The 25192-nt window shown below is 42.7% G+C and overlaps 1 long non-coding RNA gene across 2 annotated transcripts in view; it reads right to left on the reverse strand.

The window, feature by feature from the left end:
* Positions 1–25192, reverse strand: part of LOC135982514 (uncharacterized) — a 78536-nt gene that overhangs the window by 45133 nt on the left and 8211 nt on the right. The window contains exons 2-3 of one of the 2 annotated variants that reach the window (XR_010599911.1): positions 14432–14530; positions 14201–14341 (exon numbers count right to left, since the gene is read on the reverse strand). This is a non-coding gene — a long non-coding RNA (uncharacterized LOC135982514). Of the gene's footprint in view, positions 1–14200; positions 14342–14431; positions 14531–25192 lie in introns of those variants that run through there. The other variant, XR_010599910.1, reaches the window with a different exon arrangement.

Here is a 25192-nt window from a genome sequence, read left to right on the forward strand (position 1 = left end):
TCTTGGGGAACTCCGCTTGATACTGGTTGCCAGCTAGACATGGAGCCATTGATCACTACCCGCTGAGCCCGACGATCTAGCCAGCTTTCTATCCACCTTATAGTCCATTCATCCAGCCCATACTTCTTTAACTTGCCAGCAAGAATATTGTGGGAGACCGTATCAAAAGCTTTGCTAAAATCAAGGAATCCACTGCTTTTCCCTCATCCACAGAGCCAGTTATCTCTTCATAGAAGGAAATTAGGTTAGTCAGGCATGACTTGCCCTTGGTGAATCCATGCTGACTGTTCCTGATCACTTTCCTCTCCTCTACGTGCTTCAGAATTGATTCCTTGAGGACCCGCTCCATGATTTTTCCAAGGACTGAGGTGAGGCTGACTGGCCTGTAGTTCCCCGGATCCGCCTTCTTCCCTTTTTTAAAGATGGGCACTACATTAGCCTTTTTCCAGTCATATGGGACCTCCCCCGATCGCCATGAGTTTTCAAAGATAATGGCCAATGGCTCTGCAATCACATCCGCCAACTCCTTTAGCACCCTCAGATGCAGTGCATCCGGCCCCATGGATTTGTGCTCATCCAACTTTTCTAAATAGTTCTGAACCACTTCTTTCTCCACGGTGGGCTGATCACCTCCTTCCCATGCTGTGCTGCCCAGTGCAGCAGTCTGGGAGCTGACCTTGTTCGTGAAGACAGAGACAAAAAAGCATTGAGTACATTAGCTTTTTCCACATCCTCTGTCACTAGGTTGCCTCCCTCATTCAGTAAGGGGTCCACACTTTCCTTGACTTTCTTCTTGTTGCTAACATACTGAAGAAACCCTTCTTGTTACTCTTAACATCTCTTGCTAGCTGCAACTCCAAGTGCGATTTGGCCTTTCTGATTTCACTCCTGCATGCCTGAGCAATGTTTTTATACTCCTCCCTGGTCATTTGTCCAATCTTCCACTGCTTGTAAGCTTCTTTTTTGTGTTTAACATCAGCAAGGATTTCACCGTTAAGCCAAGCTGGTCACCTGCCATATTTACTATTCTTTCTACACATCGGGATGGTTTGTTCCTGCAACTTCAATAAGGATTCTTTAAAATACAGCCAGCTCTCCTGGCCCCCTTTTCTCCTCATGTTATTCTCCCGGGGATCCTGCCCATCAGTTCCCCGAGGGAGTATCAGTCTGCTTTTCTGAAGTCCAGGGTCCGTATTCTGCTGTTCTCCTTTCTTCCTTGTGTCAGGATCCTGAATTAGACCATCTCATGGTCACTGCCTCCCAGGTTCCCATCCACTTTTGCTTCCCCTACTAATTCTTCCCGGTTTGTGAGCAGCAGGTCAAGAAGAGCTCTGCCCCTAGTTGGTTCCTCCAGCACTTGCACCAGGAAATTGTCCCCTACACTTTCCAAAAACTTTCCTGATTTTCTGCGCACCACTGTATTGCTCTCCCAGCAGATATCAGGGGTGATTAAAGTCTCCCCTGAGAACCAGGGCCCGTCATCTAGTAACTTCTGTTAGTTGCCAGAAGAAAGCCTCGTCCACCTCATCCCCCTGGTCTGATGGTCTATAGCAGACTCCCACCACGACATCACCCTTGTTGCTCACACTTCTAAACTTAATCCAGAGACTCTCAGGTTTTTCTGCAGTTTCATACCGGAGCTCTGAGCAGTCATACTGTCATACAATGCAACTCCACCACCTTTTCTGCCCTGCTTGTCCTTCTGGAACAGTTTATATTCATCCATGACAGTACTCCAGTCATGTGAGTTATCCCACCAAGTCTCTGTTATTCCAAGTCTCTAGCTCATACTCCTCCCCCCCCCCCCCAAGGTTCAGGTTCTTTTATTCTACTTTTTAATCGCTTGAGCCAGAGACCCCCTGCAAAAGCACACTGCCTCCTGCAGTGTCTGTTCCAGCACTTCCAGAGACGTCTGCCTGCTCCAGATAGTTCTTCTCTGTTCCTAGGGGGTGACCTGCAGAATTCTCCACTCTTTGCAACTTCCTCTTGTAACTGAGCAGGGCACTTCCTTTTAACACCTGCTTCCTGCTCCAGGTGTCTCACTTTCGGTTGAGTAGCTCATTCCACTTTCTTGGCTTCCAAGCGCCTGATCTCCTGACCCCAGATCTGCTACCCTGCCCTTAACCAGGCAAAGTCAAACTGTGACACACTGTACTTCTTGTGAGTAGATGGATACTCACTTATATTAAAAGCTGCTCTAAATTAGGAAGGGAACCAGCCCAACACATAGTCGGTCCAAGACTGGGGCACACACAGGCCACTGTTGAGCTGCATTGTGCATTCCTCAACTGTAGCTGGTGATCTGGGCCCCAGATTGTATAGGAGCAGTTTTTAGAGCTGTATTTTTAAATTATAGGAAGCTCTCAGTATCAGTGGAGATAAAAATGGTCAGTGCCCAGAGTTAATATAGCTTTGTTACAGTGACATTCTTCCACTGCTGGTAACAGAAAAAAGGATTTTCCTTGTATATACACTCTACTGTGGCAGGGGTTCTTAATGTATCTGTTTGGATTATTTCTGGGTGATATTTTCTGGCAAACAGTAAATGTCAAAATGATAATTTTTGTTTAGAGACACAAGGTGGGAGAGGTAATATCTTTTATTGGACCAACTTTTGTTGGTGAAAGAGACAAGCTTTTGAGCTTACACAGAACTATTCCTCAGGTCTGAGAAACTTAGGCTATGTCTGCACTACGTCATTTACAGCAGCATCGATTCAGCTGCGTCACTGTAGCACAGTAGTTGCCAACCTTTTTACACACAAGATCACTTTTTGAATTTAAGTGCAACTCAGGATCTACCCCGCCTCTTTCACGAGTCCCCACCCCTTCCCCAAAGCCCTGCCCCACTCACTCCAATCCCCCTTTCTCCCTCACTCACTTTCACCGGGTTGGGGTGCAGGCTCTGGGCTGAGGCTGAGGGGGTTGGAGTGTGGGAGGGGCTCCAGGCTGAGCCTGGGGGAGGGGGTTGGGGTGCGGGAGGGGGTGGGGGTGCAAGCTCCGAGAGGGAGTTCGGGTGCAGGAGGGGGCTCCGGGCTGGGGTGTGGGCTACCACCGGGGGGCACTTACTTCGGGTGGCGGCACAGTGGGGCTAAGGCAGGCTCCCTGCCTGCCCCGTCCCCACTCAGGCATATCAGCACCTCCTCCCCATCACGAGCTGGGCTAACCCGCACCCTGCGAGCCAGTAGTGCACCACGTGGCCACGCCACTCCCGGAAGGGGCCAATGCACCCCTGGAGGGGGACACGTGACTCTGCACACTGCCCCTCTCTGCAGGCACCGCCCCCACAGCTCCCATTGGCCACAGCTCCCCATTCCCGGCCAACGGGAGCTGCGGGGGCAGTGCTTGCAGGCAGGTGCAGTGCACGGAGACCCCTTCCGGGAGTGGTGTGGGGCTGCAGCAGGCAGGGAGCGTGCCAGTGCCTTTGCACTGAGGTTGGAGATCGCGATCAACTGGGAGAGTCTCCAGGATCAACCAGTCGATAGCGATCGACCGGTTGGTGACCACTGTTCTAAGTCAATGGGAGACAGCTCTCCCATCAGCTTAACAACTCCTGCCTCCACGAGAGGCAGTAGCTACGTCTACATCGGCACTTAGGCTGGCATTACTTTGTCACTCAGGTTGGTGAATTATTCAAACCCCTGAGCAATGTAAATTATACCAAAGTAATTTGTAGTGTAGATTAGCTGTGACAGTCAGAGCTTAATAGGATTGCCAATTTTGGTTGGAGGTCTTCCTGGAGATTCCATCACATGACAATCCTGGAGGGTTGGCAACCCTAGCTAAATACAAGATGGAAAAGATTTTTAGCATAAGTTGTTAGTACATTTCAAGGGACCTTTCTAGGTGAAGTGGCCCTGTAACACTCCTCAAGCCATAGTGGGGGAAGTAGCTAGTGTTGGGAAGGGTTAGTGGATTATAGATTGTTGTAATAAGCCCTAAATCCAGTGTCTCTATTCAGTCCATGGTTTTTAGTGTCTAGCAAAGTTATGAATTTAAGCTCCCACAATCATCTTTTGAAAATGTTGTGCAGGTTTCCTTTAAGGATGAGGACTGAGAGGTCAGATACGGAGTGATGGCTTTGTGAAAAGTCTTCACCCACAGATAGGGTGTTTTTGTCTTTTAGCATTTTCCTGTGAGAGTTCATTCGAGAGCATGGTGATTGTCTGGTTTCACCTACATAGTTACTATTGGGGAGTTTAGTGCACTGGATGAGGTGCACCACATATTGTGATAGGCATGTGTGGGACCCATGGATCTTGAAAGATGTGTTGAGGGGTGTGTTTATTATTGCAGTAGCGGAGATACATCTGCAGGTTTTCCATCTGTTGTTCTAGTATCTTGTTCTGTGTTGCTTTCAGTTGGCATGTCCTGGTCTGTGGGCAGCTTGCTTCTGATGATGTGCTTGGAGAGGTTGTGGGGGTTGTTTGAAGGCCAGAAGAGGGGTTTCAGGAAATCCATAACCCAATAACAATCCCTCCCCAGCTGCTTCCCCCGCACCTTTCCTCCCTATGACTGGAGGGTTAACAGGCCACATCAGCTTGAATGGCCCCTCAAAATATGTGTTAACTACTTATGCTGAACAATCTGTTCCATCTTGTATGAAGAAGGCTCTGTAAGAAGTCTCATAGTAGCAGAGAGCAGAAAGATATTTATGTACTAACAGAAGCAACAATTAAACTAGAAAAACTTTCAGTCTGGGAAGATGATATAGCCACAAATAAGTAAAAAAATTAATCACCATCCTGACAGATTGAATAAACCAGAAATTTTAAAAGGGACTGGAGAACTGGTTCTGGCAATATAAGAACTGAACTTGGGTGTGCCATTGTCTGAAACATTTCTGGAGTTTTAGAAAAAAGTTTTGATAAAAAAAATATTTTTAAAGTTAATTTTTTTTTGCCTATTCCTGTGGTCCTGATTCCAACCAGTGCACAAAGTGCCAAAATGCCACGAAAGACTTATTCATGGTATTTCTGGCTGATTGCAATCAGGAAATACTAGATATCTCATGAGAGCTTGTTCTCACAACATTTGCAGACTGAAGCAGCATAGAAAAGCATCCAAGCTTTTCGATTAATTAACCAAATCCAAACTTTGAGTCACCCATCATTAGTTAAAGTCAGAGCAAACCAGTTTCCTCTTGCTAATATAATAATAAAGATGAGAGGCAGTATATCTAGTGGTTAAAACCCAGGATTGTGAGTCAAGCTCTACGTTCTACTCACTGTTCTGTCACAGACTTGCTGTATGATCTTGTGGAAGTCACTAAATTATGTGCTTCATCTGTAAAACTGGGAAAACGATATTTGCCAACCTCTCAGGGGTGTTGTGAGCTGAAATACATTAATGTCTGTGAAGTGCTTTGAGTTCATTGGATACAAGGGGCTATAGAAGTGTTTGGTGTTGAAAACCAGTGATGCTGAAACAATTTTTATAGTGGGGATGCTGATGATGGAAATCATGCATTTGGTGTTTCTTATTACTACTTCAAGACAGGGGGTGCAGCAGAACCTCTAGTTCCACCACCACTAGTGAAAACAAGAATCTCTTTTGCTCCAAGATCACTACAACAGGCAATTTTTATATAGAAGCTTTAAGCTAAGCTTCCCCATCAAATCGTACTTAAACAAGAAAGGAGGTATTCCCTTTAAAGCTAAAATTCCACCTAACATTTCTGAGAGAGCAATACAGGCCTGCTAATCACAAAAGTAACCACAAGGTGGAGTCATTACAATACTTTCTAGGAAGCCAGATCATGTTACCTCATATTGGTTTTTGCCCATTTTAAAATCTTTTGACTTGAGTTGCCTCTAGATCGACATATCAGGAATGAAAAAGAAAAAGAAAATACAAAAACAGGCTAAGTAATTTAAAAGAAGGACCTTAACTATTTCTATACTGATTGATTTACGCTAATGAGCTAGACTCTATTTGCTAAACCAGAGCTAGATTGAGAATCAGGCGTACATGGCCATACTGGGGAGTAAAGGGAAATTAGCATCCCCTGTGGGGCTGCATAGGACCTACCTAGACCATGAGTGCAGACATGGAGGGGGCAGAGAGCAGAGTATGGGTTGTACAGCTACTACTCAACACTGAGCAAGCGGACAGAGCAGCAAATGGAGCTGGCTGGACCTGAGGGTGGGAGTATGCGGCATGCATCTGGTAATGGACTGATAAGCATACACCCCACCCCACTCAAAACAGGCACTCCAGAAGAATTGAGATTCCTCCCTTCCTCTTATGGTATCCCGCTACAGTGTGCAAATTCCAGATATATTTCCACAGACAATAAGAATATCCCAATGGAACTATGGATCCTTTTTTCATCTAACTAAGGGCTTGTCCTCAGTAATATCTAGGGGCAGTAAATTCCACTGCCAAATGGATTACGTAAAAAAGTATTTCCTTTGGTTACAGGCAGATGGAGGAAATAAACTAGAACTTTAAGCACTGATTTTGTTAAACCGATTTAATCATGAATGACTAACACATACATGCAAGTTTCATAAAAGGCAGTGATAATTAGAGCTGTGCAGGAACTGAATTACTGTTTCATGGGAAATTCCACTATATTGTAATTTGTTTTCATTCCAATTTGGAAAGAAAACAAAGAATTGTGAAATTTCCCCCAAAATGAAACAAAAAAATTAAAAAATGTCATCCAAAACAATTCTCCATTGTGTTTTGATTTTGCCCTTTTCGGTTTAGGTTATAAAAGTAATTTATGATGTAAAATACATTTCTAAATCAGTGTCCAAAATGTTGAAACAAAACGTTGTTACAAAGCGTTTTGATAGTCAATGTTTTGAAAGAAAATGTTGATCAATAGACACATTCCTGCCGAAAGTTTTAGTTTTGATGAAATGGCATCTTCCAACAGAAAAGTGTTCCGTCAGACCAATTCTAGTGATAACTTCTTCAGAGAAGACATGCGTCTAAATACTTTTGTAAGAGATAGCTTATCCATTATAATATCTGATAACATCTCTAAGGTCAGCAGTATCACAGCTTATATCTGAGAGCAGGATTTAAAATAAGGGGGATTAAGCACCAGAATGTAAAACAGAGGATATTAGAGAGGGAGGAAATAATTAATTCCTAGAAATTTAAGTTATTTCCTTTTAATTTGTGATAACCAAAACAAAGGGGAGTTTTTGCACTGTCAGACTCAATGTGTTATGCAGATAATTTATGTTGTTTTAATCTGAGGTCTCTCTATTCCCAATAAATCTCGATGTTAATTACACCACTTTAGTCTTAATCTGTTTGGAAAATTCACATCAACTGCCCCAAAGGTGGTAAAAGTTTCAATCTCTACCTGTGAGCAGAAATGCAAAGCCTTAATGCCATTAACACAGAAGAACTTGCCAAATGCACTAAATGCGTGACAATCAGATGTGCTGATCTATTGACATAACTGATACAAAAGCAGATGAGGCCACTGTTAAGGTTTTCCATTAGACTGCAAGTTTTAGGAAGCTGGGGTATGTATTGCTTTTGTATCAGAGGGGTAGCCGTGTTAGTCTGAATCTGTAAAAAGCAACAGAGGGTCCTGTGGCACCTTTGAGACTAACAGAAGTATTGGGAGCATAAGCTTTCGTGGGTAAGAACCTCACTTCTTCAGATGCAAGTAATGGAAATCTCCAGAGGCAGGTATATATCAGTGTGGAGTTAACGAGGTTAGTTCAATCAGGGAGGGTGAGGTGCTCTGCTAGCAGTTGAGGTGTGAACACCAAGGGAGGAGAAACTGTTTCTGTAGTTGGATAGCCATTCACAGTCTTTGTTTAATCCTGATCTGATGGTGTCAAATTTGCAAATGAACTGGAGCTCAGCAGTTTCTCTTTGGAGTAGGTGTCCTCAGCTTAAACCTCTCCAACGCATCATCAGTGATCTACAACCCATCCTGGACAATGATCCCTCACTTTCACAGACCTTGGGAGGCAGGCCAGTCCTCGCCCACAGACAACCTGCCAACCTTAAGCATATTCTCACCAGCAACCACGCACCGCACCATAACAACTCTAACTCAGGAACCAACCCATGCAACAAACCTCGATGCCAACTCTGCCCACATATCTACACCAGCAACACCATCACTGGACCTAACCAGATCAGCTACAACATCACCGGCTCATTCACCTGCACGTCCACCAATGTTATATATGCCATCATATGCCAGCAATGCCCCTCTGCTATGTACATTGGCCAAACTGGACAGTCACTACGCAAGAGGATAAATGGACACAAGTCAGATATCAGGAATGGCAATATACAAAAACCTGTAGGAGAACACTTCAACCTCCCTGGCCACACAATAGCAGATGTAAAGGTAGCCATCTTACAGCAAAAAAACTTCAGGACCAGACTCCAAAGAGAAACTGCTGAGCTCCAGTTCATTTGCAAATTTGACACCATCAGATCAGGATTAAACAAAGACTGTGAATGGCTATCCAACTACAGAAACAGTTTCTCCTCCCTTGGTGTTCACACCTCAACTGCTAGCAGAGCACCTCACCCTCCCTGATTGAACTAACCTCGTTAACTCCACACTGATATATACCTGCCTCTGGAGATTTCCATTACTTGCATCTGAAGAAGTGAGGTTCTTACCCACGAAAGCTTATGCTCCCAGTACTTCTGTTAGTCTCAAAGGTGCCACAGGACCCTCTGTTGCGTATTGCTTTTGGTATCAGTTGGAGATGGGAATTAAAGCCTTATGGAGCACTGGAATTTATCACCTCATGCGAGCGGTAAGAAGATAGAAAGGAAAGGGAAGTTTTTCCCTTTAACTTCTTTTTTTCCAGCTTTCAAGTTTTAAGTGGGTGGAGTGTCCTGCCACAGCCTTACCTATCAATAAATGGTTTCTGTTTGCTAACTTCCTAGGGACTCAAGCCTCTATTCTAGGTGGCTTTCCTCTCTAATCACATCTATTGGAAGGGATTCATCCTCCCTTCACTACAGGGATTCTGAATGCAGCCAGGGATAACTGCGACACTTCTCTATATGGCCTTTTGAGTCCACCCATTTCTTGTTACATTCTGTTCGCTTTTCAAAGCTATAAAGCTTCAGCAGTATTAACCCTGGCTACTGGAGTAGGAGGTGGGTGGCTAGTTTCAGAGCTCTTCAGGGATTAAATGGTTGTTGCCCCCCTCAAGAAAGGTTCAGCTCAGCTCATTTCAGCTGTGCACACACCATATTCCTCAATAATTCAACCTCCTCCTCCATTTCTCACATGGAAACAGTAGAGGGGGAGCAAGACTGCTCAGCTGAGATCTACTTAGCTTGATCATCAACATCTGAAAGAATGACAGAATCTGAATTCTCCTCCTCAAAAGACTTGGAGAATGTGAACTCCATCAATATCTGCTACAGTCACTGCTCCCTTTTGGAGTACCCTACAAGTAATTTCTCCAGCTTTGTCACATCAGAGAGAGCTATAAGAGTGATTTGAACCTTGGAAAACATGCTGTACAATGAGTATGCTGTACTGTGGAGCTCAATCCACTTAGTTTACCAAAGAGCAGCTAAGGGGCCCTTCCACACATGTGGGTAGGCAGCAGATGAAGACTTGGCTCCACCCCACGCAGCATGCCACTGAGCCTGGGGAAGTAATCCATACCAGGACTAAGGGGAAACCAGGAAGCAAAAGAAAGAGGTAGACTCTACTCTGGTTCCCAGTCTGCTCCTGACGTAGTACAACTACACACTGCCTCTTGCTCAGGGCTTATGGCAGAGAGACAATTGAGCTATTTGGAAACAGCCCACCTCAATATACATTCCCTCAGACCTCCTACACCAACCCCTTCCCCACCCCCAACAATCCCCTCCCTCTCGCCTACTGGAAAAGCTAATTTCCCTTCTCCTTCATTCCCTAAACGCCCCCAGTCATCCATCCCCCACCACCTGAGCCGTTCTTCCCTCCACAGATAGCTTTCTTCTGTTGACCCCTTAAGGTCCCTATGTCCATGTCTATCTCACTCAATCAAACAAACACATAACCTCACTTTGCCTCCAGCCCACCCTCATGGTCCCACTTCGTTTCACCAAGGTCCCCACACACCCAGCATTCTTCTCCTTAAGTTTGCCTTCACACCACCACCCTGAATCCATCTCCTAAGCGAGGGAAGCAGCACAACAAGCTGGAGTGTTGCTGAATGGGCAAGTGGCAGGATTCCTGCTCAGCTGGTTCTGCTGCCCCCTGACTGGCCAGGCTCCTCCCTCTCCCATGTTCTCAGACTCTCCAAGCCAGCAGGGAGGGGCTCAGTCAGAACTAGGAGGAAGCCAAGCAAACTGCAGTGTGTCTTGCTTGTTGGTCAGGAAGGGGATCAAATGGTCCCTGGTGGCAGGAGGTTGCTCCTGCCTCCTCAGCCCAGCAGTTCAACAGCTATTTGTCAGCAGCAGATGGAGGCAGGAGAGTTGTCCAAGGGCTGCTGCAGAAAGAGCAGCCTCTGGCCCATGCTACCACAGCAGAGCTAGCTCCTTCGCTGCTGCTGCTGCTTCTTCCCTCCCCTCTCAAACTGGACTAGGCATGGCCATCAACTTTTTAGAATGTTAGCTCAAGTTGCAAACTGCCTTTGCAATTTTGAGACATCCCGAAACATTCAAATAGATCCCCTTTCCAGAGGCAGGGGGTATTCCTGACATTACTACAACAAATTCATCCACCTACAACTTCAGTTTTCACTTGGCCACACAGCGTGACTACTCAGAACTTCTAGGCAATGGCAGGAATGAAATTTGGATTCCCAGGCTACCTGAGCACAAGAACTTACCCTTTGGGGTTGTTGGAAAAGACTGAGGCTTGGACACCAGCAGGGTGGTTTTCTACAATTTTTCTCTTCCTTCATGGTATTAGAAATTCCATCTCTATTTTATAACTCCCCAATGGGTTGATGGGGTGTGACCCACAGATCTTCCAACAAAAATAATGTGCTATAACTCCCAGCAATCCCTCTAGTATCACAACTTCAATAAATTTTGTCTAAAGAAGTGTAACACTTTATGACTTAGAAGAGCACAGGATATCATCCTGTACAGTTTCTATCTGATTGTCTTGAGACAATTAAGCAGTGTGAGATTAAGTAAGTCTTTGGTGAGCAGTATGGTGTTATCAGCATCAGTTAAAGTTAAGCCTTCAAGATCTATTAAAGTTAGGCATGATTCATCTCTGTGTCTGGAGATGGAATATGATGCAGAAGGAAGTTAAAGAAGATTTGAGGAAAAAACAGTTCTGCTTCTCCCTAAAACATGTTACAGAACTATAAAACTTTTGGCTAGGAGCCATATACAGGTTACATATTTGTTGCTGGGAGCTGTAAATTTATGTACAGCCATGTTTTTTTTTTCCAACCACATCCTTCAAATCAGCAAACATCATCCCTGCTAGAGTTCTCATATTACAGAAAATGTACAGCAATAGGGATTAGATCAAATATGCTTCTGTATCTCACACATGTTGCTTTTGTTTTCTCTTATAATTATATATCAGTTCTCCATCTGAGCCAGGATAATAGGAGTGTATGTGGTTTCTCTCAAGAAGAGCTTGTTCCCGTATAATTTTTCAAAACATCTTTAAAAGTCTTAGAGTTTGCTAAAAATTTGATTTAAAGGTGGTGTTTATATTACAAATATGTTACACAGCTTAGTATTACCCTAGGAGCACCTTTCTACAAGATCTCTGACATCCTGAATTTGCACTTAAAAACTGTTGGATTTTCATTTCTCTGGTCCCATCTTTTCTGTCTATAGTTTTAACTTCAAAAACTGGTGTGCAACAGTTAAGGTAGTTCCCCAGGTCCCAGATACCACTATTTTGCACTTCCCTGTAGCATTTAGGACTATTCTGTAGAGCTCCTGTCTCTCCTTGACCTGAATAGATGTTATAACATGCCCATCAGTCCATGCACACTTTACAAAGTGAGTGTTACTGTGTCAGACGGTAAGCCCAATTTTTGTAAATAGAGCTGTTCTTGATTATTCTTATTATAAAAGGAAATTAACTGTATAAAGTTTGCAATCAAGCTGGGGGGTTTTGAGTTAATGGCTCCCCAAAAAGTTGACAGTGACTAAAATTCTTTCACATTTAAGCATCCATAACTTAAAATCAAAGCTGGTTGAGGATTTTCTGACAGAATATTTTTCCCCATCAGAAAATGCTGATTGATTGAAAGCAAAATGTTTTGCAGAAACTAGTTGATTGATAAAATCTCATTGGGGGGGGGGGGGGGGAAGCATTTTGATAGGGGTGAAACATTTATTTTTCATTTCAAAACAACTTATTTAAAAAATTTACTTTATAAATTAGTTTGTTTAAAGTCAAAATTGCAATGAAACATTTTGATTCCATAGAAACAAAACATTGAGCCCCCCAAATTATTAACAACACTTAGTTCTGGAACAGAAAGAGTTTCAAGCTCACAGGATTTCCTGTGAAATTCCCACCAGACCTACTTAAAATGTTTTGATCAACAATCTTTCATTAAAAAAATATCTAGTGTACCCTTAAGAAATCACAATACTTCACCCAGTCATTGTAATAAGGGGAGTTGGTAGAGAGCTTGTATAATAGAATTCTCGTTGCAACTGTAACTATAGAGTTTCAACAAATTATCAAATCAGAGTAATTTGTCGATGACCTGCAACTCAAAAACAATATGATCAGTTTTCCTCAAACTGTGGAGATTTTCTTCGCTTTCAGAGTAAGTAACAATTTGTCAGACCAAACCAATTTTGCTAGCTAAAATTAAGAATAGGGTTAAGAATAGGGCTTAAAATGGAAGTTGGCTGCAACTGTTCTGAGATTATCCCTCTATAATATGTTCAAAATATGGAAGATGTACAGCTGTTTGTTAGCTCACTAAGTACTTTCCATATTGCTGAGAATGGGTCTTCTGCTCAGCATCGTATCAATCAATTTCTTCTGCACATTTTAACTGCATAACTGAAATCTCATGTCAAAAGTCCTAAGAAAGATATGAAATATGCAAACAAAAACAATTGCATAACATTGGAGATGTGCAGTCTAGTGCTGTTGAGAGAGTCTTATTACCCACTGGAGGTGAAATTCAGACGTGTGCAAAGAGCCAATACCAGCATAAGGACCAATTTCACTCTATAGAAGGGATAATCTACCCTAACAAAGAATTGAGGACCTACAAATCCAGCGAGTCTAGGGTGACCAGATGTCCTGATTTTATAGGGACAGTCCCAATTTTGGGGTCTTTTTCTTATATAGGCTCCTATTAGTCCCTCACCCCCCCCATCCCGACTTTTCACATTTGCTGTCTGGTCACCCTAAGTGAGTCAGAGATGGAAATAAGAAGTTATAAAGGCTACATTTTCAGCAAGTCTCCATATCTGTACTAACATTTTTTCAAGTCAATTACTGTGTGTATTTAGTGCTGTCAATTTTCTTCCATTTGTGTGTAACTGGGTTTGTGAGCACATTCAAGATCTCACTGAACATAAAGATGGGGAGATAATAGTTTGCACACAAAAACATGGGGTTTTGTGCATGCAAAAGGGTCCACTCACTGATATTGCTGGCACAATTAAGAAGGCTCACTGAAAATGTGCCTATGTATATTTGCATGAAGAAAACAAACCTTACAAGGCAGCAAATCCTTAACATCAACAAGGCCATGAGCTGGTAGCTACTGCAGCTGCCAGCCATAAGTCAGCTAACAGAGAAATAGTGAAATATGGGTTTTTTTTATTACTGCTACAAGGGACTACAGTTAGGTTTAACTAAAGAATATAGTGCTCAAGGGAAGCCTCATAAACACTGACATAATCAAGTATTGGTTTTAATACAAAAGCATACATTTTTATAGGTGTCGAATTATCAGGAAGATAATATATGACCAAACTCTGGATAAAGTATACAGAAAAAAAGCATTCCAGAAGGACTGCAAATGTAACATGATACAGTGCAATGCCATGGAAAACTGAAACTTTGCTGGGCCCATCACTGTGATTTAAGGAGTGTGAAACCATCTCTAGAAAGTATGTTTGAAATAGGAGTTTATTGTGCAAAGTTCTGCTTTATTCCTGCAGATCTCTAAAAAAGTCAAACAAAAACACAATGGTTAACTGAGAAATGTGCACACTAAGTAGAATTGACATAGTACAGCTTCACATAAATAAAACCTGCACTAGAGGCAACACTTACCTTACAAAGAAATAAGAATGGGAACTGATGGCCTATGGGATTTATAATAGGAGGCTATGGAGCCTTTCACCTGGAGGCCACTGGTTTGAATGTAGTTCGATTGAGTAGTGATCCACCCTACCATCTGATGGCTTAGTGGTTGCCAAATTTGGTCTGTCTCCAGTCCCTAGAAAAATATCACCTACATCACACAAAGCACTATCAAAGATAACACCTTTGTGGAAATTCTCAGCAACAGGGCCAAAGACTGTCTTACCTGTTGCCTTTAAAAAGGTAGTCTCTCCAGCTCCAAGGTCAAGGGACATGGATAGAAAGTGCAAGGGAAGCCTGTCCTGCTGCCTGTGTTGTACCTGGTCTGTGGATAAAGAGAGAACACCAATGTTCAGTGCTATCCATCTGGTTTTTACATAAGCACACAGTTATCTTTAAGAAAGGTAAAAAGAGTGCAGTTAGCTGTAGTGTCTCCCTTGTTTCCTTCTCACTCTTGCATTTATCAGAAGAATGCAGGGGCCCTATTTCCTTTTCTGTTATATAGCTGTTTTGGTCCTCTGGTTATCCCCTCTTCAGTACTTCCATTTGCTGGCCACTAGCCACTGACCATCTAAAGATGCCATCTCAGAAGGAGCGGAATGCCTAACCAATCATGAAACATTATATTCTGTCACAATACAACCGTGCCTTTTAAATAAAAACACACACATTTTGGGAAGCCAAGTGGCTAGTAAACCCCTCCCTAAAAAAACCCACCCTGGATGGGGGAAATCTAGCCTCGTTGAAGTTAATGGCAAAATCCCACTGACTTCAATGAGGCCAGGATTTACCTTGGGTATTCATATACCCTTACACTTCTACCTGGGTTTTAGTTTGAATATGGATTTGCCAAACTACCTTTGTGCAATGTTTCACAATCTTAATATAATCATTCCTCCCACCCCCAGTGATTATATTTGGAACACTTATTGTATTCGGCACAAATCTCCATCCCAACAGAACAGTTCAGATAAATCAACTGTTCACTCAGGAGTTTCTGGGAGGATGGGGAAGAATCATCTGTCTCTTTCCATGCTGGCTGAGAAGAGTTAACATGGGAGCTTTGTGGCTGCAGCGGCCATCTTAGGGTGCCTATATCATAAGCTACTCCTGCACCCCTCTTCCCACTCACAGGGAGGAATAACCAGTGGATCTGTGTAGTATGGAGCTACGGTCCTCAACCTGCCCCAGAACTATCCCCAGGTCCCCCTCCATGCAGCACATCCCCATGGAGTGATGGTTCACAGCACATTAGCGGTAAACCCTCAATATATGCACCTTGAATCCTGCCTCGCTTGTGCACAGTCCCTTCCCATTTGCATACAACATAAAAGACACACTTAGTCCTAAAACTGATGCTGTGATTTCAACCCAAAAATTACTTTAAATTTTGACAGGTGTTAACCCTGTTATAATATATAATCAGGGCTGGTACTGGAATGAAGCTTTGTTATGCACAATTACATGCATACTATTTTACCCCATTCTGCTAATTCCCTGCTAGTTTGGTTGTAGTTTGCATTTTGTCAGGCACAGAACTCTATTAGAGGGGTTTGACTTCCCATGCACTAGGCTAAAAAGTTATCCCTAAATATTGGAGAAAATTATGCTTCCTACTAGGGCTGTCAATTAATCAGTTAACTCATGCGATTAATTTTTTAAATCACAATTTTTTGAGTTAATCATGATTAATTGCATGGTTAAACAATAGAATACCAATTGAAATTTATTAAATATTTTTGGATGTCTTCTACATTTTCAATTATAGCAATTTCATTACAACACAGAATACAAAGTGTACAGTGCTCACTTTATAATATTTTGGATTACAAATATTTGCACTGTAAAAATAAGCAAAAGAAATAGTATTTTTCAATTCACATATAGTAGTGCAATCTCTTTATCATGAAAGTGCAACTTAACAGATGTAGGGTTTTTTGTTACCTAACTTCACTCAAAAACAAAACAATGTAAAACTTTAGCCTACAACTCCACTCATTCCTACTTCTTGTTCAGCCAATCGCTAAGGGGAAACAAGTTTGTTTACATTTATGGGAGATAACGCTGCCCACTTCTTAATTACAATGTCACCTGAAAGTGAGAACAGGTGTTCGTATGGCACTGTTGTACCTGGCGTCACAAGATATTTACATGCCAGATATGCTAAAGATTCATATGCCTCTTCATGCTTCAGCCATCGTTCCAGAGGACATGCTTCTATGCTGATGACGCTTGTTAAAAAAATAATGCGTTAATTAAATTTGTGACTGAACTCCTTGGGGGAAAATTGTGGGTAAAACAGAGCAGAAGACATACATTCTGCCATATAATTCATGTTATAGCAGTCTCGGATGATGACCCAGCACACGTTGTTCATTTTCAGAACACTCTCACTGCAAATTTGACAAAATACAAAGAAGATACCAATGTGAAATTTCTAAAGATAGCTACAACACTCGACCCAAGGTTTAAGAATCTGAAGTGCCGTCCAAAATCTCAGAGGGATGAGATATGGACTATGCTTTCAGAAGTCTTAAAAGAGCAACACTCTGATACGGAAACTACAGAACTCAAACCACCAAAAAGAAAATCAACCTTCTGCTGGTGGCATCTGACTCAGATGGTGAAAATGAACATGCATCGGTCCACACTGCTTTGGATAGTTATCGACCAGAACCCATCATCAACATAGACTCATGTCCTCTGGAATGGTGGTTGAAACATCAAGGGTCATATGAATCTTTAGTGCATCTGGCATGTAAATATCTTGCAACAGCAGCTACAATATGCCATGCAAACACCTGTTCTCACTTTCAGGTGACATTGTAAACAAGAAGCAGGCAGCAGCATCATCTGCAAATATAAAATTTGTTTGTCTGGGCGATAGGCTGAACAAGAAGTAGGACTGATTGGACTTGTAGGTTCTAAAGTTTTACACTGTTTTGTTTTTGAGTGCAGGTTTTTTTTGTACATAATTCTACCTTTGTAAATCCAACTTCCATGATAAAGAGATTGCACTATAGTACTCGTATTAGGTGAATTGAAAAATACTATTTCTTTTGTTTTTTACAGTGCAAATATTTATAATAAAAATGTGAGCACTGTACACTTTGTATTCTGTGTTGTAATTGAAATATTTATAATAAAAATATGTGAGTACTGTACACTTTGTATTCTGTGTTGTAATTTAAATATATTTGAAAATGTAGAAAGCTTCCAAAATATTTAAATAAATGATATTTTATTATTGTTTAATCGCACAATTAATCACAATAATTTTTAATCGCTTGACAGCCCTACTTCCTACCTATAGTAGCTTTGGATGGGAACAACAATGGAGAGAATATTGAATAAAGTTAAGTGATCCTTCTGCAATACATCTGGCACTGTGCTGTCTTCAGTAGAGAAGGAAGAGCAAATAATGCATCCCTAAATTTGTGTCCTTTAATAAACCAGTTCATCTGATCAATGTGTACTTTGGGCAGGGTTTAAATTTTTTTTATTTTAAGCTCTCTCCTGAACCTAATATTCTATACTCTTAAAACCAGACAACTTTATAATTTATGCCAACTAAACATACGGTATATTAGAGCTAACATAAGCCCTTTGTTTTTCTTCAGAACCTTATTTTGCATCACTAAAATCTTGCCTTTTCCCCTTCGCTCTGGTACACACACTAGGGCTCTGGAGCCATGCCAAGAAAATCAGCATATACCCATGGAGGTCATAAAGAAAAAAACGTTTGACATCATTTCCTTCCACTCATTAGCAGATTTAGTCTGGCTGGACACCATTTATTTTTCAGATAGTGTGCTAGTTGAGTACTGTTTCTCACCTCTGTGGATTCATAGGCAAGATATGCTAAAAGGTTTTAGCATATACTTACACCGGGTAAATATTTGTTACTCTACAAATTATGAAAGCAATGTTGATTACACAAGGGCTTTTTTCTCTTAAAGCAATGAAGTAGGAAGTGCTATTATGTATGCTGAAGATCATTCTGCAGAGAGAACAGCAAAAATAATCGTGAGTTGTAATTCTTCAGGGATTCCTCACAGAAAGTTTGCAAAGTTTAATAAGCTCATGTATTTTAGGACTGAAGGAAAATCACTCATATGAAACACATGTTCTGTACCTAGGCTGCAGAGTTAATTAAATGTTTCACACACAACTCACACAGTATGTTCTTTTTCTCTTCCTGTGGGGGACTATTTCTGCTTACAAGGCTGCCATTTTTTTTTTTTTAAGTCAAAAGGAAGGTATTCAGGTGTGGTGTAGTCCGCTTCAAGATATGATTTTTTTGACTGAACATCCCAGAACTCCTCTTGTGAGGGCCTATTCCTGCTCCGGTTAAGGTCAATGGAGAAAACTTCCTTGGTTTTCAGAAGACTATTCGGGCCCCAGACTAGGTGGGGAAACAATCAAGAAGCCTTGTGAGACACTGATTGCTGGAACTCAGCGTTCCACAGCAAACAGTCTGCAACTTGTAGGTTATGACCAACACTAAATCAGTCAGGGCTTGTCTTCACTACTGGGGAGATCGAAACGGCAGTGATCGATGCAGTGAGTGTTGATTTAGCAGATCTAGTGAAGACCCGCTAAATCAATGGCAGAGTGCTCTCTGGTCGACTCCAGTACTCCAGCTCACCTAGAAGAGTAAAGTAAGTCAACCGGAGAGCGTCTCCTGTCAATGCAGCACGGTGTAGACACCAGGGTAAGTCGATCTAAGCTACCTTGACTCCAGCTATGTTATTTATGTAGCTGGAGTAGCGTAACTTAGGTCGACTTACCCCAGTAGTGAAGACAAGTCCTGATTGATTCAGTGTCACTGGAAGTCAATGGGAGTCTTTGCACTGAATTAATCCAGAGTGCAGGATTAGGCCCATAGGTCCTGATTCAGAAGAGCATTTAAGCACATTTGTTGTAAATCTGTTCTGAATAATGATGGATTTAAGCATATGTTTAGATTTATTTTAAAATCAGGGCTGTAGATTGCAACACAACGAAAACTCCACAGGATAGGAAAATAACTATAAAACATCCGATTTACAAGATTACACCTCAATTGTTCTAGTCACCTGCTTTAGTTAGTAGATTTTTTTCTTAAATTAATTACAAATTACGGACTAATGGAACTTCAATTAACATGACAGAAAGCTACTCTATTCTGTTGTGAAACCTAACATATTTGAACCTCATTGTGGTATCCACAACACTTAACTTCATAAATGAGTAACGATGACCTTGTTAAACCCTGTGATGAGGGTTAATCTCCATCATCTCTAAGATAAAAGAGAAAACCTAATTAGGGGTGCTCCACACCTGGCAGTTGAGTAACAGATTGCCTCTTGGTCAGGCGAGGTGGTGGTAATAAGGAATAGAGAGAGAGAGAGAGCTCACTTCAGGCAGAGACCCAGGAGAGGAACTAGGTAGACTTCTCACTCTACTTGGGAAAGGTCTTAGAGGAAGGTCTGATTGTTTGGGACTGGATGAGGGGAAGAGCAACAGGGGTTGGCAGGGTCAATGCCTGTGGCAGAGATCCTAGCAGAGGGGAGCCTGGGGCTAAAGTTTGTGAAACCCAGGCAAAGAGGTAGAAGCCCATGATGGCAGGGGAAATCAGGTTAAAAAGGTACTTAAACTCCCAGCAGGGACAAGCCTGGGTGGCCAGCACCTGATAAAGAAGAACTGGAGATAAACTGAGCAGGGCAAAGGACTTGTGTGGAGGTAAGCCCAGTAAAGGAGAAATACCTTGTTTGTGTGAAGCTGAGCCAAGGAAGAGTGAAGGACTTTTTGGTTTAGGACTTAACCCCGGAAGGGGACTGAGTTGTGTATGACTTGACACACTTTGTATAAGATTTGTTGCAATTATATAACAGTGGTAGCAACAATGATCTATCTACATGGTCCTATTTTAATCAGATATCGTCACAGGGTCAGGACCCGAAAGTGGGTCACAACCCCATTTTAATGGGGTCACTAGGGCTGGCTTAGGTTTGCTGGGGCCCAGGGTCAAAGCCCGAGCCCCACCGCCTTGGGCCAAAGACAGAGGGCTTCAGTCCTGGGTGGCGGGGCTCAGGTTACAAGCCCCTGCCTGGGGCTGAAGCCCTTGGGCTCTGGCTTTGTTCTCACCCAAGACGTTGGGGCTTGGGCATTGGCTTCCCCCCGCCCTCCAGGGTACCAGGCTCAGACTTCAGTCTGATGCTGTGTAGAAATTTTTGTTGTCAAAAGGGGGTCATGGTGCAATGAAATTTGAGACTCCTGCAGTATCTATTATGGCCTCAATTCTGCAAGGTAGTAAATCCCTCTGTGGGATGCTGAGCACTCAACTCCCTTTTGAAATCAGTCGGGGTTGTGGGTGCTGCTCTGTAGCCTACAGGATGACACTCTTCACACTGAAAGACAAAGCACTACCTGCACTTATACATATTTGGACGAACCAGTTTCCAGCTATGAATTACAGGCGAGTCTCCTCTTACGCGGGGGTTCCGTTCCGCGGTTAGCGCGTAAAGCGAAAACCGCGTATAGTCAAAATTACATTGAGTTGAATGGCGGGAGGAATCGCCTGCACTACAGGTACAGTATTAAAATTGTTATTTTTCTCTTTTTTTGTTTTTGCCGACCATGTAAAGCTGAAATCGCGCATGTTAAATGCGCGTAAGATGCGACAGACCTGTATTCCACTTTGACTATTCAGATTGTGTTGGTCACATGGTAGTTTCCTTCTCCTTGACTGGATGACTTAACAGTTTAAACAAGAGAATAATGCATAATAAGCAAAAGATAATGCACCAAACACACTGAAATCAGTGGGGCTTTGTGCAGACTTAAGGATCTGCTCCCATGGAACTCATTACAGGATCAGTCTTTAGAATGGCCATTCCTAACATAGCCAGCTCAGTTTCTTTGTTTACTTACTGCATCTTCCCCCCCTCAAAAAGAAACCTGCTGTGGAAAGGCAATTTTTAAAATGAAATAAAATATACAACCAACTCATTAGAAGAGGGGAAAAATTTGCTTCCCCTCTCTCTCTCTCTCCCCCCCCCGCTTCTTCAGAATGACTGGATATCAAGCAAGCTGTTTTGCTTTAGCTGTGTGGAGAGGTCTGCTTGGATTTATTAAATAATTTGAATGATGCAAAAATTAGTGATGTAAGAGTTTTTTGATAATGTCTCTCTCAGAAGATTGGTTGTGGCACAGCATGATTATCTTGGAACCAGCAGCGGTCTATTCATTTTACACATATGCTTGCCTTTGTATGGTTTCTTGATTGGTACTTAAATGCTTAATCCCCTTAAGGATACTGCTTTCATGATGAAAGACACCAGGCTACAGAACCATTCCAAGAACTAATCAGTCCAACAACATTGTGTGGCAAGTGCACCTGCAGATTTCGAAAACAGCATGGTTTTGATCAGGAATAAAATGTTCATAAGGGAATAAAAACATCTAATTAAACATAATTGTTACAGGAGAGAGAGGAACAATTTCTTTCAAATGGAAAACATGATATGCAGGGACAGCTGAGTGAATTCTATACAATAGGTAATTTACCTGACAAGCTTAGTCGCTTTCTGCAGCTAGTCATGATTTCCTCAAAATTATGCAACACAGAGGTTTCTGCCTGTATTTGCTATTCAGATACTTGTTGTACACTATGCAAAAGGCTGGGCAAGCCACATCCATATTACCATCCTGGTCCTAACCTTTACTCATCTTTGGGGTTCCAAAGAGGGTTATTTGTGGGATCAGAATTGGCAGTGTAGGCTTGGGAATTGAGGGTTCTATATTGGACACGTGTAGAGCAATGGGAGATATCTTTAGTCCCAACTATACATATAAAATGATGGGGTCTAAATTAGCTGTTACCGCTCAAGAAAGTTCTTGGAGTCATCATTGAGAGTTCTCTGAAAATATCCACTCAATGTGCAATGGCAGTCAAAACAGCGAACAGAACGTTGGGCATCATTAAGAAAGGGATAGATAATAAGATAGAAAATATCATATTGCCTCTCTATAAATCCATGGTACACCCACATCTTGAATACTGCGTGCAGATGTGGTTGCCTCAAAAGAAAAAAAATATTGGAATTGGAAAAGATTCAGAAAAGGACAACAAAAATATTAGGGGTATGGAACGGCTTCTGTATGAGGAAAGATTACTAAGACTTTTCAGCTTGGAAAAGAGATGACTAAGGGGGGATATGATTAAAGTCTATAAAACCATGACTGGTGTGGAGAAAGTAAACAAGGAATTATTATTTACTCCTCATAACACAAGAACTAGATGTCACCAAATGAAATTAATAGGCAGCAGGTTTAGAACAAAGAAAAGGAAGTATTTCTTCACACAGCGCACAGTCAACCTGTGGAACTCCTTGCCAGAAGATGTAGTGAAGGCCAGGACTATAACAAGGTTCAAAAAGAACTAGATAAATTCATGGGGGACAGGTCCATCAATGGCTATTAGCCAGGATGGGCAGGGATAGTGTCCCTAGCCTCTGTTTGCCAGAAGCTGGGAATGGGCGACAGGGGATGCATCACTTGATGATTACCTGTTCTGTTCATTCCCTCTGGGGCACCTGGCAGTGGCCACTGTCAAGACAGGATACTGGGCTAGATGGACCTTTGGTCTAACCCAGTATGGCTGCTCTTATGTTCTTCTTCAGCTCCACAAAGTTTAATTCGAAGTTAATACAACAGAGGATTTTTGTGCAGAAAGCTCCCTTTAGGTGGTGTTTGCAGGCAGCCATCGTAAAAAGAAGCCCCATTAGCACAATCCAATGATAATGTCTCATGACAACACTTCTAGATCTCAAGATATGACCCCAACAGTAGCTCATTGCAGAGTTCATTGCTTAGTCTGTCTCCCCCATCTCTTCAATCACTCCCAGTTCTAGTCACTAGAACACCTGTTCCTGCCAATGAGCTCTCCAATGGTGCATTACCTATTCTTGCTGGAATTCTGCAACTGTTGCATTTGGAGCCGTAGCACTGCTGCAAAATTCCAAAGAGGGATTACAGTATGTTATCAGAGCAACTGTGCTGCTGGCTGTAAGAAGGTTACTACAATGTATATCTTCAAACCATTCACATTTGTCAGATACCTGAGTGTCATCAGGTTGAGGAAAGCTCTGGTATGTCTGTCCTTGGGCAGACAGATGTATGCTTTCCTGATCAATGTCTGCACCAAACTACTTCTGTTGGTCCAGCAGCATCTGGATTGAATCATTAAGGCCAGTAGACAATTACTGATCCTATCCACTTGGCTTGAATGGGAAGTTTTGCCTATATGGGAGGATTGGGTGCTTAATAGTTCTTTCATTCTTTGCACTTACCATGTGAAAGATCTTATGCATGGTGGAAAACTTCTAACATTGAGTTTTATATGCAATACAATTACAGGACAATGAAAATTTGGAAATAGCAAACATCAGAATTAGAGATAAGATGATATTACCATTTTACTGAGAATTAACCACAGATAAGGTGATCAGATGTCCCGATTTTATAGGGACAGTCCTGATATTCAGGGCTTTGTCTTATATAGGTGCCTATTATCCCCTACCTCCAGTCCTGGTTTTTCACTTGCTATCTGTTCACCCTAACCACAGAGACTATTACTAGAATATCTATGTACCTGCCACCTCAGCATAAAGAAGGAAGCACTTCATGTTATAGGAGGGCATTATGGCACAATGTAAAACTGCTTGTATACTTCACTACTGATAATTTTAGTATGTTTCTCCTTTTTGGTTTAGATTGGCACTTGCAATAAAGCAAAAGTAAGAGCCTAAATCTTGTTCCTCATTCTCAACTGAATAGATCTGTTAAAAATCAGCCTGTGTGGGGCAGTGGTGGACCATGACCCACATATCATCATGAACTACTGCAAGGTGACATGGACTTCAGCTGTCACTGCACAACCAAGCACTGTACACACTAACCAGTGGCTGAGGGAGCTTTTATCTGGAATTCAGTGGAGCCAAAAACTAATAGAATATTCACATGCCTATTCATTGTGTAAGATATACAATTCTAAATATAGGGTATTGTGAGGGTTTACGCCCCTCATTACAGGGCAGCATGGCCCAGTGGCCGAAGTCCATATAACCGCCCCTGGTTGCAGGGCAGCACGGCCTAGTGGCCAGAGTCCATAGAACAAGCCCTCGTTACAGGGCCGTAGAACCTTACTACTGGCTCAGCAGGGGGGTCCTACCAAAACACACTGAGGCTTACCGGGGTCAAGGTACCAGTCCGTCACCTCCCCGGTCACTTCCTACCGGCTTGGGAGTTGGGGTCTCCCACAGATCCCAGTGTTCTCTGTGAGTCTCCGGATCCATCGCCTCCTCTGGTTCCTCCTGCAGTACGGGTTCGTGCCGTAGAAGCCTCTGTTCCTGGCAGCTTCAAGCACGTCGGCTGGTCCTCTGCAGGAGCTTCCCAGTTAGGTCCTTCCCCTGCGGCCGCCAGCCCCGACTGAGCTGAGTTCCCTCCTTTCATACTCAGTGAGCATCTGGAGCATGCCCAGTATGAACGGGGCGGGACTTCCTCCATCAGAGCTACTGGTCTGATGCCGCTGGGGCTAGTGTGGGGCTGCCCCATCACATATCCTCCCCCTTAAGAGGGACCCCTCCTCCCCCTGCCTGGAAAATAAGTCCGCATTAGCGTGTGCCTTACCCGGGCAATGAAATAAGCGGAAGTCATAGGGTTGAGGTACCAACGTAGTATCTGTAAATCATCCTATTTATCCATCATAAGGGGGCATGGTCTGTGATCATGCCTGAAGTTATTCCCCAACAGATAATAACGTAGGGCGTCGATGGCCCATCTCACTGCCAGGGCCTCTTTCTCTATTGTGGAGTACCGTTGTTCCCAGGGGAACAGTTTACGGCTTAAATACAGTATCGGGTGTTCTTCCCTGTCGAACTCCTGGGAGAGTACGGCCCCCAGGCCTACTTCCGAGGCATCTGTCTGAAGTATAAATTCTTTT

Source organism: Chrysemys picta, chromosome 3 (assembly GCF_011386835.1).
Source record: "Chrysemys picta bellii isolate R12L10 chromosome 3, ASM1138683v2, whole genome shotgun sequence".
NCBI lineage: Eukaryota > Metazoa > Chordata > Testudines > Emydidae > Chrysemys > Chrysemys picta.